The 15,189-nt window shown below is 40.2% G+C and overlaps 1 protein-coding gene across 1 annotated transcript in view; it reads right to left on the bottom strand.

Moving 5' to 3' along the window:
• Positions 1 to 15,189, bottom strand: part of LOC124161951 (ets DNA-binding protein pokkuri) — a 213,876-nt gene that overhangs the window by 116,176 nt on the left and 82,511 nt on the right. The window lies entirely within an intron of this gene.

Below are 15,189 nucleotides of genomic sequence, written 5' to 3'. Positions count from 1 at the left end.
GAAATGATTATCCGAAAAAATATGTCTCGAATAATAAAGTAGTGTTCGGATTTCACTGACGATGTATGTCTCTCAATGCTGTCATTTTTTATATCTAAGGAAGGTTTATAACAACAAAACGCATTGATTACAAAAAAAAATTTAACACGGTTATGAAACTTGAATTGGAGAAAGCATCGAAGAATGTTCAACTGTCCCCGTTGATGTTATATTCGGTAAGTAATAGCAGTTCGATATATTTCAAAAAAACGTTAATGACGTGATTAACTCCTGCGATTTCGAGTGTGAGCGGGGGAATCTATTTTCATTTTTGCAATAATGAATCCATTCACGGATAAAAAGAACAATTTGCTCTACCACAAAAAGCATTCCCTTTACAAAATAATGCAAATAATAATCACATATTAGAATCTCAATTTCCATTATTATGTACAGTAATTAAGAGAAGCACATTTTTGTAAATACGCTCCGATATTTACCGCAGTATTCGAGAAAATAATTATACAGGAAACCAAACGGAAGCCCTAAGGATGCCTTCATTTCTTATACTAAATTCATCTCTGAAGAAGAGTGTAGCATATACTTCTAATACATTTCTACAATCACTCAAGGAATTCCCAAAAGAATTCTTCTTTATTTAAAAAATGCCGACAAAATGCCATTGGAATTCATTTCTGAAAATTCAACGGGATATTCTAATGTTTTGGAAGGGTGGGCTATAAAATGTGTACCTACATAAACTGTTAACGAGAGAGGACCACGTTTTCTTCTTTATCTTACCCGGAAATGATTGGAGAGACGCTAAGGAGTTAATGAAGCGACGGGTTCACCCCGTTTTAAGCCTTAAAAGTCTGCAATGTAAATATGTATCCTCTTACCTGACGCAAGGTTCGACGGATACGGAAGTCTTCGAGGAGAAGATACGAGTAAAATTGACGTGGCCTCAAGGGAGGCGGGAAGTAGGGGGAAGGAGGATTACGGATCGTTGGGATGAGAGAGATTCAGGTTAGAATGATGAGGAAACAGTTTCCTCTCCGCGGTCTTTCCCCTCCCTCGAAGAACGTTGAATAATACGAGTGCGTAATGAGATATCCACCTCGCGTGCGAACTCCAAATCTGGGGCCAGACACTTCCCACCCGTTTAAGACGACGACCCCTCCCCAAATCCCTTCCCATGCCTCTGTTATTATGCGGAGTGATGACGCCGATCGGCGACCGCGTTCTCCACACACCAGACGATTCGATCACTAAACAATGAGCGGAATCGATCAAGGAGCCTCGTTCTCTCCTTGACGGGAATTTTTCAGCGTGAAGTTGAGGTTCACAAAAGGAAGGCGGTGGAGGATGATAAAGAGCCTCGCACGGCGATTAAAAAAAAAACAAAAAAATGACGAATATTTGATTTTCAATATTCGTGAGAATGGAAATTTCAGCACAATATTTTTTCACAATTCGACAGAAATAGAATCAGCACCAATCAAAGAGCAAACTAAAGATTTGAACAGCAGTTGGTGAGGAAAAAAAGTAGCATGAAAGTTGAGGATAACTCGAAACATTTTGTCAATAATTACAATAATATTAAGAAATAGGGAAGCACAAACCTTGAAAAAGTTCCCCCTTCACTCTTAGGCAAAGATCATCCCGAATTGGATTGCCTTCTTCAATTCACAGTAAGACCTTTCAATCGATCCTATTCTCTTCCTTACCATCCCTCGTTTACCCTCTAAAATTCTATACTCTAACATAGTTTTCAACATCCGCTCCCCACTCAGTCCTGGCACCATCCAAAACTTCAGTCTCTCACGTGTCTCATCTAGAACCTGCCTCTCCTCATCCCCCATGTCCAGCACTTCGTTGCTTCTCCTCCTCTCAGTCCACCTTACCTTCTCCATTCTTCTTCACACCCACATCTCGAAAGCCTCCACGATAATAGGATAATGCTTCATCCCGAGAAGATTAATAACTGACTCTGAAAATTAACGGATCAATTCTCAAGCTCCTCAAAAGAAAGACATTCACGACCAACCCGGAGAATGAGGGAGACAATATGACTTTCGACACACGCGCGCTTGGCCGACATTCTCTGAGACATAAATTGATGAGGAGACCCGGATGGGAGGTCGCATTAAATTACGACCGAGAGCAATTTGGCGCAAGCAGCATTGCCATCAAGATGCCGGAAATATTGCACCATCCTTCGCCAACACAATCTCTCTCTCTCACGCCTCCCACACAAGCGCGTGGTTCGCGGGAATATATATTTCACCTCAGGGTGCTTCGCATTTTTCGCCCTTCATTTTTTCCCACAACCTGCATACGACTCGTTCCGACTTTTTAAAAGAGTTTTAGAGGGCGTGGTTCTTGAAGGAAATCGATCAAAATACCGCCTTCGAGGGATTAAGACAGGGCCAATGGCAATGATTTCCTAACATGGCGAGGGAGTGAGCGAATTGTAGCCTAAGGGGCTAAAGAATCTAATGCGGATATTACTCTCTCAAACAGGTCCAAGCAAATCGAAGTTCATACTGAAACAAAGTAACCATCGTATAATTTTAATCAGGATTTTTTCACCATAACGCTTTGGGATATTTTATAACATTTTCAGAAACAAGATATTACCTATACCGATACAAAAATTATAGTCGTACATGAAACACACAACGAAACTTTTTAAAAATGACGTCATCGAATATTTTTGGAGATTCTTCTTCAATTGACGGATGAAATTCACCAGTTAAAACAAATCCTTTGTATTTTATTTGTTACAGCATATCGAACGCTCCTAGCCGCAAAGTAATACCTCGAAAAATTCATTCTATTCAGGCGTATCTTGAATTTCTTGTACAGAAAATCGTACGTGTAAATTTTGAGCCATATAATCAATCGTATAGTTCGTCGTATAATCAATCGTATCGAATTTTCGTCCATCGTTGACTGGTATTCTGATATACGATTTTATGGACAAAATTTCAGATACGATTGATTATACGGCTAAAATTGTGCACGTGCGACTTTCTGCGATAAAAAATCTAGATACGCCTGAATGGAATAATTTTTTGACATACTACTAGCATCTAGGAGCGGTCGATATGTTACTAGAAAATACTAAATACATCTTTTCCTCTCTTTTTTAATATATCGAGTTGAAAATTGATCACCCAAAAAAGCACCTTGTAAAAAAAGGTTGGACCAACGGTAGAGAACCACCCATTGCTTTTGCAACTCAACACGAATGGGTACCTAAATTGGTATCCCCTAAGGGTTAAAAGACCCACCTTTTACCCGCACAATACCTCCTTCCCTAAACGAGAAGTTCCCTTTCAAATAAAAATCAAGAGAGAAACAAAAAAAATCCATGACCATTCGCTCGAACGACTAAGGGTGGTGGAAGTGAAAGTAAATAAAGATTAATCACAATGCACTCGCAACGAACGCCTACATTAACGCAAAATAATTGCTCCATTGGTCGAAAGTACAGGCTCATATCTCCCCTTCGAATCTCCTCACCCGACTTCCTGAAGTTGTTCGATCTTTCAGGAAATGTAACGGCGAACATGCTATGCGGTGTTCGATGAGGGCGAGTGAACACTTGAACGCAAGCGAACAGGACGCCTCGGGGAGGACAAGCTGAAATACAGCGATTATCGGAAAGCTTTCTAAACGTGATGCGTTAAAGTCAATTAACAGAGCATTTTATTTGTTAATTGAATGTAAATCATAATTAATACTTTAATTCATATTCAGCAGTCTACTAATATCAGCTATTGTTGTCGAAAGGCTTTCATATAGAGCGATTTTCGACTGGAATTTTTATTTCCAACAAATTTAGTAAGTACCACGAAGAATGAGAAGTGTCATGATTAGGAAGCATATATAATAATAGATATCTTTGCGTTCGACACCAAAAACATCATATTAGAACATCAACATACTTCCAGGTCCGACAGAAACGATCAATTAAGAGAGATAGATGTTTTTCGGAACGGATAGGTATGGGAATTCGTTTTTCCCCGAGCAAATAAGGACTTTTCCCAAATATGGTGCGCGCGTGATATTCTTGGTCTCAAAATCTCCATTTAAGTCCTGCTCAAACGATAGATATGGTGCCATACATGTTTTGATCAAAATATAAATCCAAAACAATACCTCGCCAACAAAACGGAATGATTATTTGCTGAAAACAATTCAGGAAATTAGGCTGAAAATGGGAATTATGGAGGGACGTAAAATATTACTAATACGTTAAATATATATACGTGGGAAACGCAAGTACGAGCTATCATAAAAACTGATTCGATAAGCCGTTAAATGACTTTCCAATTCATTAGCCTGCAGAGTTAATTAAGCCTTTTCCGCGACCTAGCGACACGACAACAGCACTTGTGTACAAATAGCGTGTTTCGACTGGAAATTATATTTCGAGAAAATTTAATACTCATGAATAATGAGAAGTATTACGATCTAATTTAATATATTAACAAGTATACTATTCGCCTACTTTTTAATGTTCCCTACGTGATACTAAAGCTGGGGTTTCAGAGCTGACCTCATGCATTGGTTACAACGCAGAGCTATGTGGTATGACTCTTGAGTTACCTACATAGTGACGGATTCCACCCTCGACAACTTGAAAACATCGCCAGAGCTATGCCGCGCATGGATGTCCTCTGCGTCGCCGACCGCTGAAGACGCTATTGCGCCATTTAAGCGTAAGGTATCTCACGGATGAAAACGCTCGTGCTGAATTCCCCAAGGGAAAGGATGGCGCTGCATAGCTAGCTACATGGCAGAGGCCAGCATTTTAACCAGATTAGGCTCACCGTAAGCTCCTTAAATGGGAGGCTTGACGTATATCTCTCTCCCTCACTCCAACTAAGAGCCACGAGGGTGGAAATGACCAAGGAGTGGCTAGTTGATGTGTATGCGACATGGAAGTCGGAAGCCGGCCAAAGAAGTGACGTCATGACTTGTTTAATTTGAAAAAAAAAGAAATAATGAACTAACCACGTTAGGCGTAACGCTGTGGAGATTTATGACGTCAACCATACTGAACGGTAAAATTAGAGGTGGAACAGTACACCAAATAATACGACGAATAATCTAACACCAAAAGGAATGAATTAAATGAAACTTTTAATACAATCCACTATTTTTAATACGAAAATATGTTATTCATAACCCTTGATTTCCTCCAGGGCTCCATTAACTTTGGGCGTTTTTAGCTAGGCCTAATCTGCGGCCATACTGAAACAGAACCTTTAATATCAAGGTTAAATAAAAGCACAATAAAACTATGATAGCATGACTCGAGGTTACTTATCTTCGTTTGAAAATGTAATTTTTATAAGATTAAAAGAACGTGGACGGCTGCACTTAGAGGAAATGTTTCATGGCACTAAAAAAGTTGTTCTGATCGTCAATAATGCCGGCCTCGGTGGCGGTGGTGTAAAGTCCTCGCCTGCCAATCTCTAGGTTGCGGGTTCGAATCCCGCCTGGGTAGGTGGTTCCCATCCAGGGCATGGATGTTTGTGATGCTCTATTGTTAATGTTGCAATCCCCGCTGTAAAGGCCATTCCGTGCTGTTTGCGGGGAAGTGAGAAGTGAGAAATAATAAGAAGAGTAACTTAGTTAAGCTGTTTTTCATACCATAATTCGCAGTTTTGATGAAACCCTGATTTAATTAAAAATAAAACCGATGAGGCGGAGTGATTGATTGAAAAGCGGCTTTCATGTTCAGAAAAAAACATGTAACGGTTTGCTTTTACGACCAGGGATGCATATTCGTAATCGCATATCCTAATACAATGAAGTCAGAATGGTCTCACCACCTCTGCACGGCTCCAAAGCAATCACGAATAGAGAGGAAGAGAAGGGCGATGAAAAGTTAGAACACACTGAGCTTCGATCCCTATTGAAACTTTAAAAGAATCGAGATAAGAATCCTGAAGACGCTTCCGGGTTGAGTCGCAAAGAAGCTTCCTAGGTCCCGTAAAAAAAACAACAAACACGATGACGTCGGAGAAGAGCTTTTATGTTGCTTCTTGAAAAGCCAATTTTAAACACCCGATGCAACCGCATTCATCACGAAAACGCGCAGAGAAAGATACAGCGTCAAAGATTCTATACATCATGTAGACCGAAGGTAAAGTCAATAAAAAAAGCTGGTTCGTTCCGGATATCCATCCAGGAAAAAGAAACTCATCATTAGATAGAGGCAAACTCTCGTCTCTATCAATAACAACGTGGAATGGTTTTGGCCCTCGGCCAAATTTCAAAGCTCGAAGAGAGACAAGTTAATTCCACGTTTGGACGAGGGCATCTGATTGGCCAAAAGCCACGTTTAGCCACCTCCCAACACCCTTTCCCATTACAGAAACAGCGTGCACTTATTAATGACTCAGTTGACACGGACAAATGGGTACTGATTCGCCTACCATGTATACGAAGGAATTTAAAATTCTCAAAGACAAATATATAATGCACTTATTATGAGCATCTCGGGTAACAATTGACGGATACATGAAAATGCATGGCTTCGTTCGAATTGAAACAATTAGAATCGTTCAGGGTTGAGATGAGAGACCATAAAAATGGTGCATTCACTATGGAGACTTAGCGCATATACATAAAAATGCATCTACCCTCAATGTTTTTTGGTACCTTCAGCTTCAATGATTATTTTAAATATTCTATAACTATAATAATTCGTCTTTATCGGGAGAGATTTAGACTAGGAAGCCCCATCCAACCCTTCGTCAAACATACATTATTAGCAGAGGAATGCATTGTCAAGTTACTCTTGAAATAAAAAGCAGTCGATTAACAGAAGAGACAAATACGTATGCTTTTAAAAACAAAACAACATGAAAAGTGAACACAGTTACTTTTACCAAGTTATCAATATATTACAGCATTCCGAAAACCAAGGAAACTAAAAGGCGCCCACCTTAAGTTTAATGAAATCATACACTTGTCAACCAATCACGAAGTGAGGCAACCGGAAGGTTGGTTTGGATAGGTGAGGGTAGAAATCACCTCAGACTAGGCCAATAAGATTTCTTGTAATTGCTGTTGTTCAGTTGCCCGAAACAGTATCATTGCGATCAAACCCCTAAAAATATCCATACGACATAGCAAACCCTGAGCGCCCTGGAGGCAATATATTCTCATGGGGGTTCTCAAGAGAGGTTTTGGGAAGGGAGAATGAAGAAGACTGACGGAAGAAAATAAATTGAAATAGAAATAAAAAACAAAAGGGGGATACGGAACGAAGGGACAGGGGGGAAAAGGAAGAAGAAGGATTCTTTAGGAACGGTTTTATTTAGCACGCATCGGTTCCAAGTTCCATTCCACCTCTCAAACCGTCTCATCCAAATCGATTTGAGACGGTGGGGTGGGAGGCAAAGAGGGAGAGTAACAAGGGAAAAGTAGGGGGAGCGAACGAAAAAAAGAAAAGGATTACACTTGATGGAGGAAATTAGTGAATAATGCATTTCACCAAGGGCCGAATAGGCTAACTAGGCTTCATCCTGAGGCCTAAAGATCATGAGGGACCCACATTCTATTCGTTGGCAAAATTAACATTATAACATTCTAAAAAGAGTGAACACAATTATTTATTTTTATAATGGTTAGCACCAATCACAACTTTTTTCATTTAAATATATCGCAGTAACGATGCATATAATTATCTATAATGTAATTTTTTGTGTAAAAACTCATGCAAAACATTCGCATTACCATAAGGTGACTATGTGTTGACAGAACAGATACAGCAAGAACGTCGTTTTTCCGCGGTCAATAAGAGACTATAAGGGCAGGATTAGGACTTAGAAATACGTTAGTTGACTGGTTGTGTAGCTTGTGTATTCCTTAATGTATGTGTATTAATTTTTCCAACACTTATTTCTAACAACAAGTTTAGCGAGTTCTAGCTTCATTAGCAGATTGCCTTCATTTGTCGTATACAGATTAATCCCATAGAATATTTGTCATATGTAGCGTACTTGTTGCGTAGTGTATGTTCGATGATGTTAAATTTAATCCTCTAGTGCATCCGTGATAAAATATGAACAACAAATGTTTATTTCCACACTTAAATATATAACTACACTACCGACCATGTTTTCGACACTCAAAGTATGTAATTTTCAAGGTCACTACGTAAGTTTCCATGGTGTCGAGGATCCAATGTCTCCATTTTCTGGTGCTACCGCGCCGGTTGTTGGTTGAAGTTATTTAAGACAACAGTTTCGTAGACACTGCTGCCAGCGTCTTCAGTTCGAAGACGCCAGTCCACGATTCTCGCCCTCCTAATGTACGGGCTCAGTCCCGCCAGTGTTGTCCAGAAACCGTTGTCTTAAAGCAACAACCGACACGGTAGCACCAGAAGAATGGAGACATTGCATTTTCAAGGTCCTTGAAAATGACATTAAGTGGAGTTATATGTTAAAGTGTGGAAATCACCATTTACTGTTTATATTTTACCGCATACTATGCATCGCAGTACAACCACTTCAAGCCTGAAAGGTTTTCATACCCTCTGGCGCATTTAGGTGATGGTGCACCCCTTGCCAAACACCTCTGTAGGTGTAAAAACTCTTCTCGGGATACCGCGCGGGTATGATTATATGAGAGCGTAAGTAGCCGTGAGAATGGGTAGCGAGTCGGTACCCAAAACGTCGGCGCTCTCATATAATCTTACCCGCGCGGTATACCGAGAAGAATTTTTACATTTTGTTCGCCGGGAAAGTGTAAAATCCTACATACCTCTGTAGGTGGCTTGTAGGGTAATATGTAGATGTTATGCATGAGATGGGAGTGAGGAGGCATTGGACATTGGAAAAGGGAGGAGGAGAAGGGGGTTTGGGAGAAGGGGGTGGAGAATGTTTTGAAAGCAGCACGACTCCCGGAAGTTTCATCGCCCAGACCTCACACCCCCCTCCCCCTCTCTCGACCGTTGGAAGGAACGAACCAGGAGGAGTAACAGGGGGGGGGAGGTGGAGGAGAGGTTAGGGGGTGGGGGGAGTGGGAATATTTGGCGTAGTGGAGGGGAAACGGAGTGGGGGAGAAGAATCAGGATTTCGGAACGATGGGAGGAGTAGTGGGGGGAGGGAGCGCAAGGAACTAAAAGGACAGGGGATTTTATTTTTCTTTTATTTATTTAAAAGGCTGAGATTGGGGGAATAGGGGAGGGGGTGTGGGGAAACGTCGTGAAGAGGGGTGGAATGCGTGGGTGAAAACGCACGGGTGCCAACCTTGCGACAACGTAAAACACTTATCGTCCTTATTGACATGTAAATCGTAACGAATTTTTCGTGTTGAAAAGCTTCTTGATACTCACGCGGTAATATTTTGGCTCAATTATTTCCAGTATTTATAAGGTAAAACCATACCTTAATTTACCTGGATTTTAACATGAAAATCATCCCTCAGAATAAATACTGAAGTAAAATTTTGAAGAAACGGGATACTGCTGGAAAGGTTCTTCTCCGTATATCCAGCGAAATTTTAAATAATAGCTTCATACACATGTTCAATTTAATTAACTACCTCTACGCTTTTCTTTGATAAATTAAAAAAAAATTAAGTGCACTTGTAACCTTAAACTTGTAACTTGTAAATTAAGTTGTAATATGGAACCCCTCATGTCCAGATAAATCAATTATAAAATTGTTCAATATTATGTGCTTTTAAAAAATTGCATTATAAAGAGCCTGGAAAAATTATGATAACGCAAGTTTTCAAAATGAGATGTGAGGTGACACGAAATCTTCCGAGTGGTAGAGATAAACGTTCTATTAAACAGCATAAAATTTGTCAGCACTGCGGCACACTGACGAAAGGATTGGAAAGGAAGGAGGGAGGATGGAGAAGGATAGCAAGGGCTGGGAGAAAACATTGAAAAAAAGCGATGCAAAACAAAAGAAAGGAGACGACCGAAGAAGAAGATACGGTCGTGCGTGGGGAAGGGGAAATTGAAAGACATGGGTGGGGCGAGAGCGATGGATACCAAACAACAGAGGAAGAAGAAACTACAAGAGACAACAGGGGGGAAAGGTTACGCTGGGAAGGGGTTATCGTGGCGCGTGGAAAAGACTGGTAAAAGACGTGAATGCATAATTAAAACGATTCCATCGTTGTCGCCTATAAGCCGTGTATCTTCTACTTATACTATAACAAAAAAAATCTGATTGGGCGGGGTTTATTTAGAGGGAATGAAAGATGGATTTCGCAATCACAGTTGCAATTACGGTTTTTTTAATTTTTAAACTCCGACGTCGCGAGGTCGATTTAAAAGAATCAGTTGGAAGGAATTGGGAATTAGCGCCCTCAGGGATTTTTTGTGCGGGGACGCACGCGCGTTTAGGGACGTGAAAAAATAATAATGCCGCTCCATTCTGCGTTTGACGTGGGAGGAAAGAGAGATATCCGTATGAGAGCAATCGTTTTTAGTTGAATAATTACACCGCGAAGAAAAAAACCGAGCGGTGTAAAGGAAGCAGGAATTATGAGTTCGTGACGCGATAAGGGGATACTAGGTAAAACATCTGAAACAGGACCAATACTTCACGATATAAGTACACATAACAGTATTTGCGGGTGTTTCAGATTTCTAAACAGGTGCGATACCAGAGGACGTTTAGAAATACATGAATTTTTACGAACGCAAAATGAAAAGAGCTACGGATAAGAGTGATGCCAGGTGAATCATTATGCTGTACGATATATCTAAAATTTTAAACACACGATCTGGACAAAATTGAAGGGAGAAATAAGGTCAAAATTTGGCTAAATGACTACTACTTAAATCAGTACATGACAAAATAATTCCCAGTCGACTAATGAACTTCTAATCACTCAAATGCAGAAAGGGAATAAATGATTTTGATTTAAGAGTTCCCAAATACCAATCTCACAAACAGAATGAGAAAGCATATCAACATATTTTACAATGAGCTTCAATATTTAACAATTAGCTTCAATTATGTACACCGGCGCATTGTACAGACTCAGCTCTACTGTTCCAGTATTATAAGTTGACCAGGTGCCACGATATAGTTGACAGAATTTTCATTAGCAAATCGAAGTTAATGACGTGCCGTGTAATTCTTCAATTTCCTTCTTTTAATACCGATCGAAATGACGCCAAACACAAATGATTCTAATAAAACGAAGTGAAGAAAACAAATGAGGAATCAGTTCGAGCTGGGAGGTCTGAAGGCTCAAAGGAAAGGAGCCGGTAGAAATGAAACTCCACTCACGGAAGCTTTAATCAAAATATTCTCGATACCAACTACCCAATACTCGAAGCCGGTAATAAATCAAAGAGCTGCCTCGAGTCCCTTGTGCCGAAAATGGACCAAAAAAAAACAAGGCAAGGGCGTACAAAACGTCGAACACAGACTTCATGAAGGATGGGATGGTATAAAAGATTTACAGTCACAGACATTTCGGTAGAATCAAAACGGGTGAACGAATACAACGCCGATTGAAAGTTAACGAAACTGTTAATGATTTAAGGCTTCGGAAAATCAAGGATTCCAATGTCAAACCCACGCTATAGCAGGAAGGAAAGGAAGTCGCTTCTATCAGCACTTTCATGGTATTCGGCATCACGGTATGGTTGGCAAGGAGAGGGGACAAAAATATGTACCGCGTGTAAAATGGGTAGGTGAGCCAATAATATTGCTGGACGAAAAACTACATCCAAAACCGGCCATGATGAAAAAAATACTGCAAATGGTTGCATATAAGCTTTGCAGGAAGTAGGTACATTTATAACTTATGCGATACCATGTAAACTAAAGTAATAGGCGAATGAATAATTTGGAAGACGTACATACTACTCATGACATAATTTCATTCTTCAAATTTATAGCTTCAAATCTCAAGATGCCTAACTAAGGCGGACCTATTCAACGAGAAAAACAGGAATAAATTATCTTCTTCGCACCAAGTCGATCGGATAAGGCTGGCAACGATTACTAAACAAAAGGGAGATGCTGTTAATCGTCAAGGCTAAATTAATGAGAGAGCTAAATTTCAGCTACTATATTGTCACTATGGGGATGAAAATAATATTTATCGTCACACTAAACATTATGATACCGGTGAGGAATAAGAAAAGTAATCTTCTGTTGCATAGACTTCGCGCTGCAAACATAATATACGCGCGAATATTCACCTGTGTTTTAAGGAGATGCTGATATTAGAATACCTTCGAATATCCCAAAAACACGAAACGAACGTGATGAAACCAACATCTCATGCTATCAGCGTCATTACGAAGGAACGGAAAAGAAATATTTGGCAAGAGGGGTGCGTACAGGCGCAAGTACGAGCACGTACATTATTTTTAAACCATTCTTGATTCGCGCGTCACACTAGGGAAGAGACCACTTGGGATTACGATTCGTTTGGGTTCCCAGGGGTCTGATGGAATGGAAAGCGAAGAGGAGGGAGCGGAACGAGGTGGATAAAAAAATACAGAAACGCACTGAGACGAGAGGAAAAGGGTGTTCCCGTTGTTGGGCTGCGACTAGAAAACCTCACTTCAACCGTACCTCTCACTTCGCATTCGTTGCGGGGTTAATAATACCTCAAGCAGAAAAGATAGGGAGAAACAGGGCTACTGAAAGTACATTAGTTTGATCTGAATTAGGACTATGGAAAGTATAAATGCATATAATTAAGCATTTATTAATTGTATTTGCCGTTGAAGTTTGCTCACATCAAAAAATCCGAAACAGTGGAAAGCGAACCATCTTAACATGCAATACTCAAATACCGTATTTACCCGTAGAAGCCCCCGGACCTTTTTTCCGGAAATGCCGGTGAAAGAAATGGGGATGCTCGGCTTACACGAGTCCTTCAAATTTTAATTTAAGCCGCGTTCCATTTTCCCTCAAATTCTTTTCTTTTATTTCGCCAGAGTTTAAGCATTGAAACTAGGAAACCTTCGCAGGAATTACATTCCTAACATTAATTAACCTCATTAATCATGGAATCATAATCGATTTAGCAACGAATCACGAATTCCTACACGTGTAAATTTATCGTGTTACCAGACCTTAACAGAGTGTGCTATATTTGTAGTTTATTACTTAGTGTGAAGCCTGCTGTTGAATCTCTTTTGCCGCCTCAAACAATTTTTTCTCACGAGGCACACTAAATTCATTCGGTTCATAATTTAAGCATTTTTTGATGGTATAGTCTCATTTTGTTCGCTTATCACTGAATTTATAACACATAAATATAAAATACGAAATAATATCCACCTTTGCGCGTACTCGTCAAGAACGAGGAAGTGATACGCTGAGGGCAGAGAAGTGTCGCGAGGACACAATGGACGGATCGGGAGAGTTGGGAGGACGAAGACGAAAATATGGGTGTGGAAAGAGAGTGTAGAGGATAGATCGGATATAACAATGGAGGGAGTTGCCCCGGCGAAGGAGGTTAGGCTTTTAGACGCAGCGCGGGAGGGTGGGGTGAGTAGTAGAGGCAGCAGAATAGGGTGCGGTAAATAAAGGAGGAGGAGGGGGTTGCACCTCAAAGAGGAAGGGGGTGGGGGTGGAGGAATGAGAGCGGAAGGGGGTGGGGGGTCTCGGAAATAAGAAACGGCGCTGCCAACCAAACCGAATCAAACATGAGGGTTGTTGCACATGGGTTGAACCGAAAAGCGATGCATTTTTGACCATCAAAATTAAATGGCTGAAATAAGTTGATACGCTCCTATATCAAAGGAGGGAAAATGAAGCGATGTTCATCAACGGCTTTCGACTGCCATGCTGATAAGGAACGTTTTTTCGAAATAATAAGAAAAGGCGGAGTCAGCCTAAACCAACCAAAGGTAAGGGTTGTTGCATTTGGGCTGAACCGAAAAGCGATGCATTTTTGGCCATCAAAATTAAATGGCTAAAATACGTCGATAAGCTCCCATATCAAAGATGGCATCCAAACAATGATTTAAGTATACCGGGACAAGCCACTATGAAAACTTTACGGAGACACCCGAAATGCACAAAATGTGCAAAATGTTTCACAGAGAAAAAACCATTCTCAACAACGGCTTCCGAGTGTCATGCCGATGGTAATGACAGGCGAAAAAATGATTGTAGCGGCTGCTGCTTTGGGGAACACTATCATTAACTCAATATTGAATGGAATTCTGCTAAGTTTTATAACTTTTCTTTTATGATAGTTATTGATTTTAGACTATGAACAATAGCCTGCTAGTGCAGATAAGATCAATATTCAATTGTTAGGATGGAACGTTAACACGTGGTCCAGCGTCATTCGTAAATACCAATTAAACACCAGGGGGGACTCTCATGCATCATTTATCCCTATCCTAAAGGCTTGGTTAAGTGATAAAATTTACCCGTGCGAATCCATGCCAAAATGTATAAGCGATTTTGGTGGATCGGAACGGAACATGTACGAATGCATGAGCCAAATTAGAACTGGTTCTATTTTTTGCTCATGCCCCCATAGAATATGGGAGGTAGCATGCTGCATTTTTGTGTTCATTCACGCGTTCTTGTGCGTACACATTAACTTGTAAGGGTTAATTTACCGGATAAGCAGACCTCAATACCAATTCTCCCAGGCTGAGGCGCCGAAACGTGAAGGGCGGATTCGGAATACAATGATCAAGAAGAATCAAGGTAGCTTTTAGGGTACGCACCACCCAAGCAGTCTCGGATGACACGGGAGAATTTTTGCATCAAAGAACTGGGAAATTGAAAGATGAATTTCGAAATTCGCGGATATCGCTCGGATATAAAACATTGAGAGTTCGACGGAAGCAGAAAAGATTCATTGTCTGCCGCAAAGAGACGATTTCCAAAATATCTATTATTCAACCTCCTTACCTTTTACAACTCTTTGCGCTCTCTCATTCACGGAATTATTGACGACACAGTCAGCTTTCTTCTCTCACGATTGAAATCGTATGTACAAAAGATGTGGAAACATTTACGAAATACGCTCAGTAAATATTGAAATAATTCCCTTGAATAATGAAAAGTAAAAAAAAAAAAAATTAATTATACTGAATATTAACTGAAACATTGCTAGTTATTTTAACTCAAATATTACTGATATAACTGACGCGAATACATACAATTATCGAAGAATTTATCTCGATATGGTAATTAAAATACGAGGGTATAACATTATTTATTA

Source organism: Ischnura elegans, chromosome 7, assembly GCF_921293095.1.
Source record: "Ischnura elegans chromosome 7, ioIscEleg1.1, whole genome shotgun sequence".
Taxonomy (NCBI): domain Eukaryota; kingdom Metazoa; phylum Arthropoda; class Insecta; order Odonata; family Coenagrionidae; genus Ischnura; species Ischnura elegans.
The sequence above is the reverse complement of the archived record's forward strand: the minus strand, read 5'-3'. Positions and strand labels throughout refer to the sequence as shown.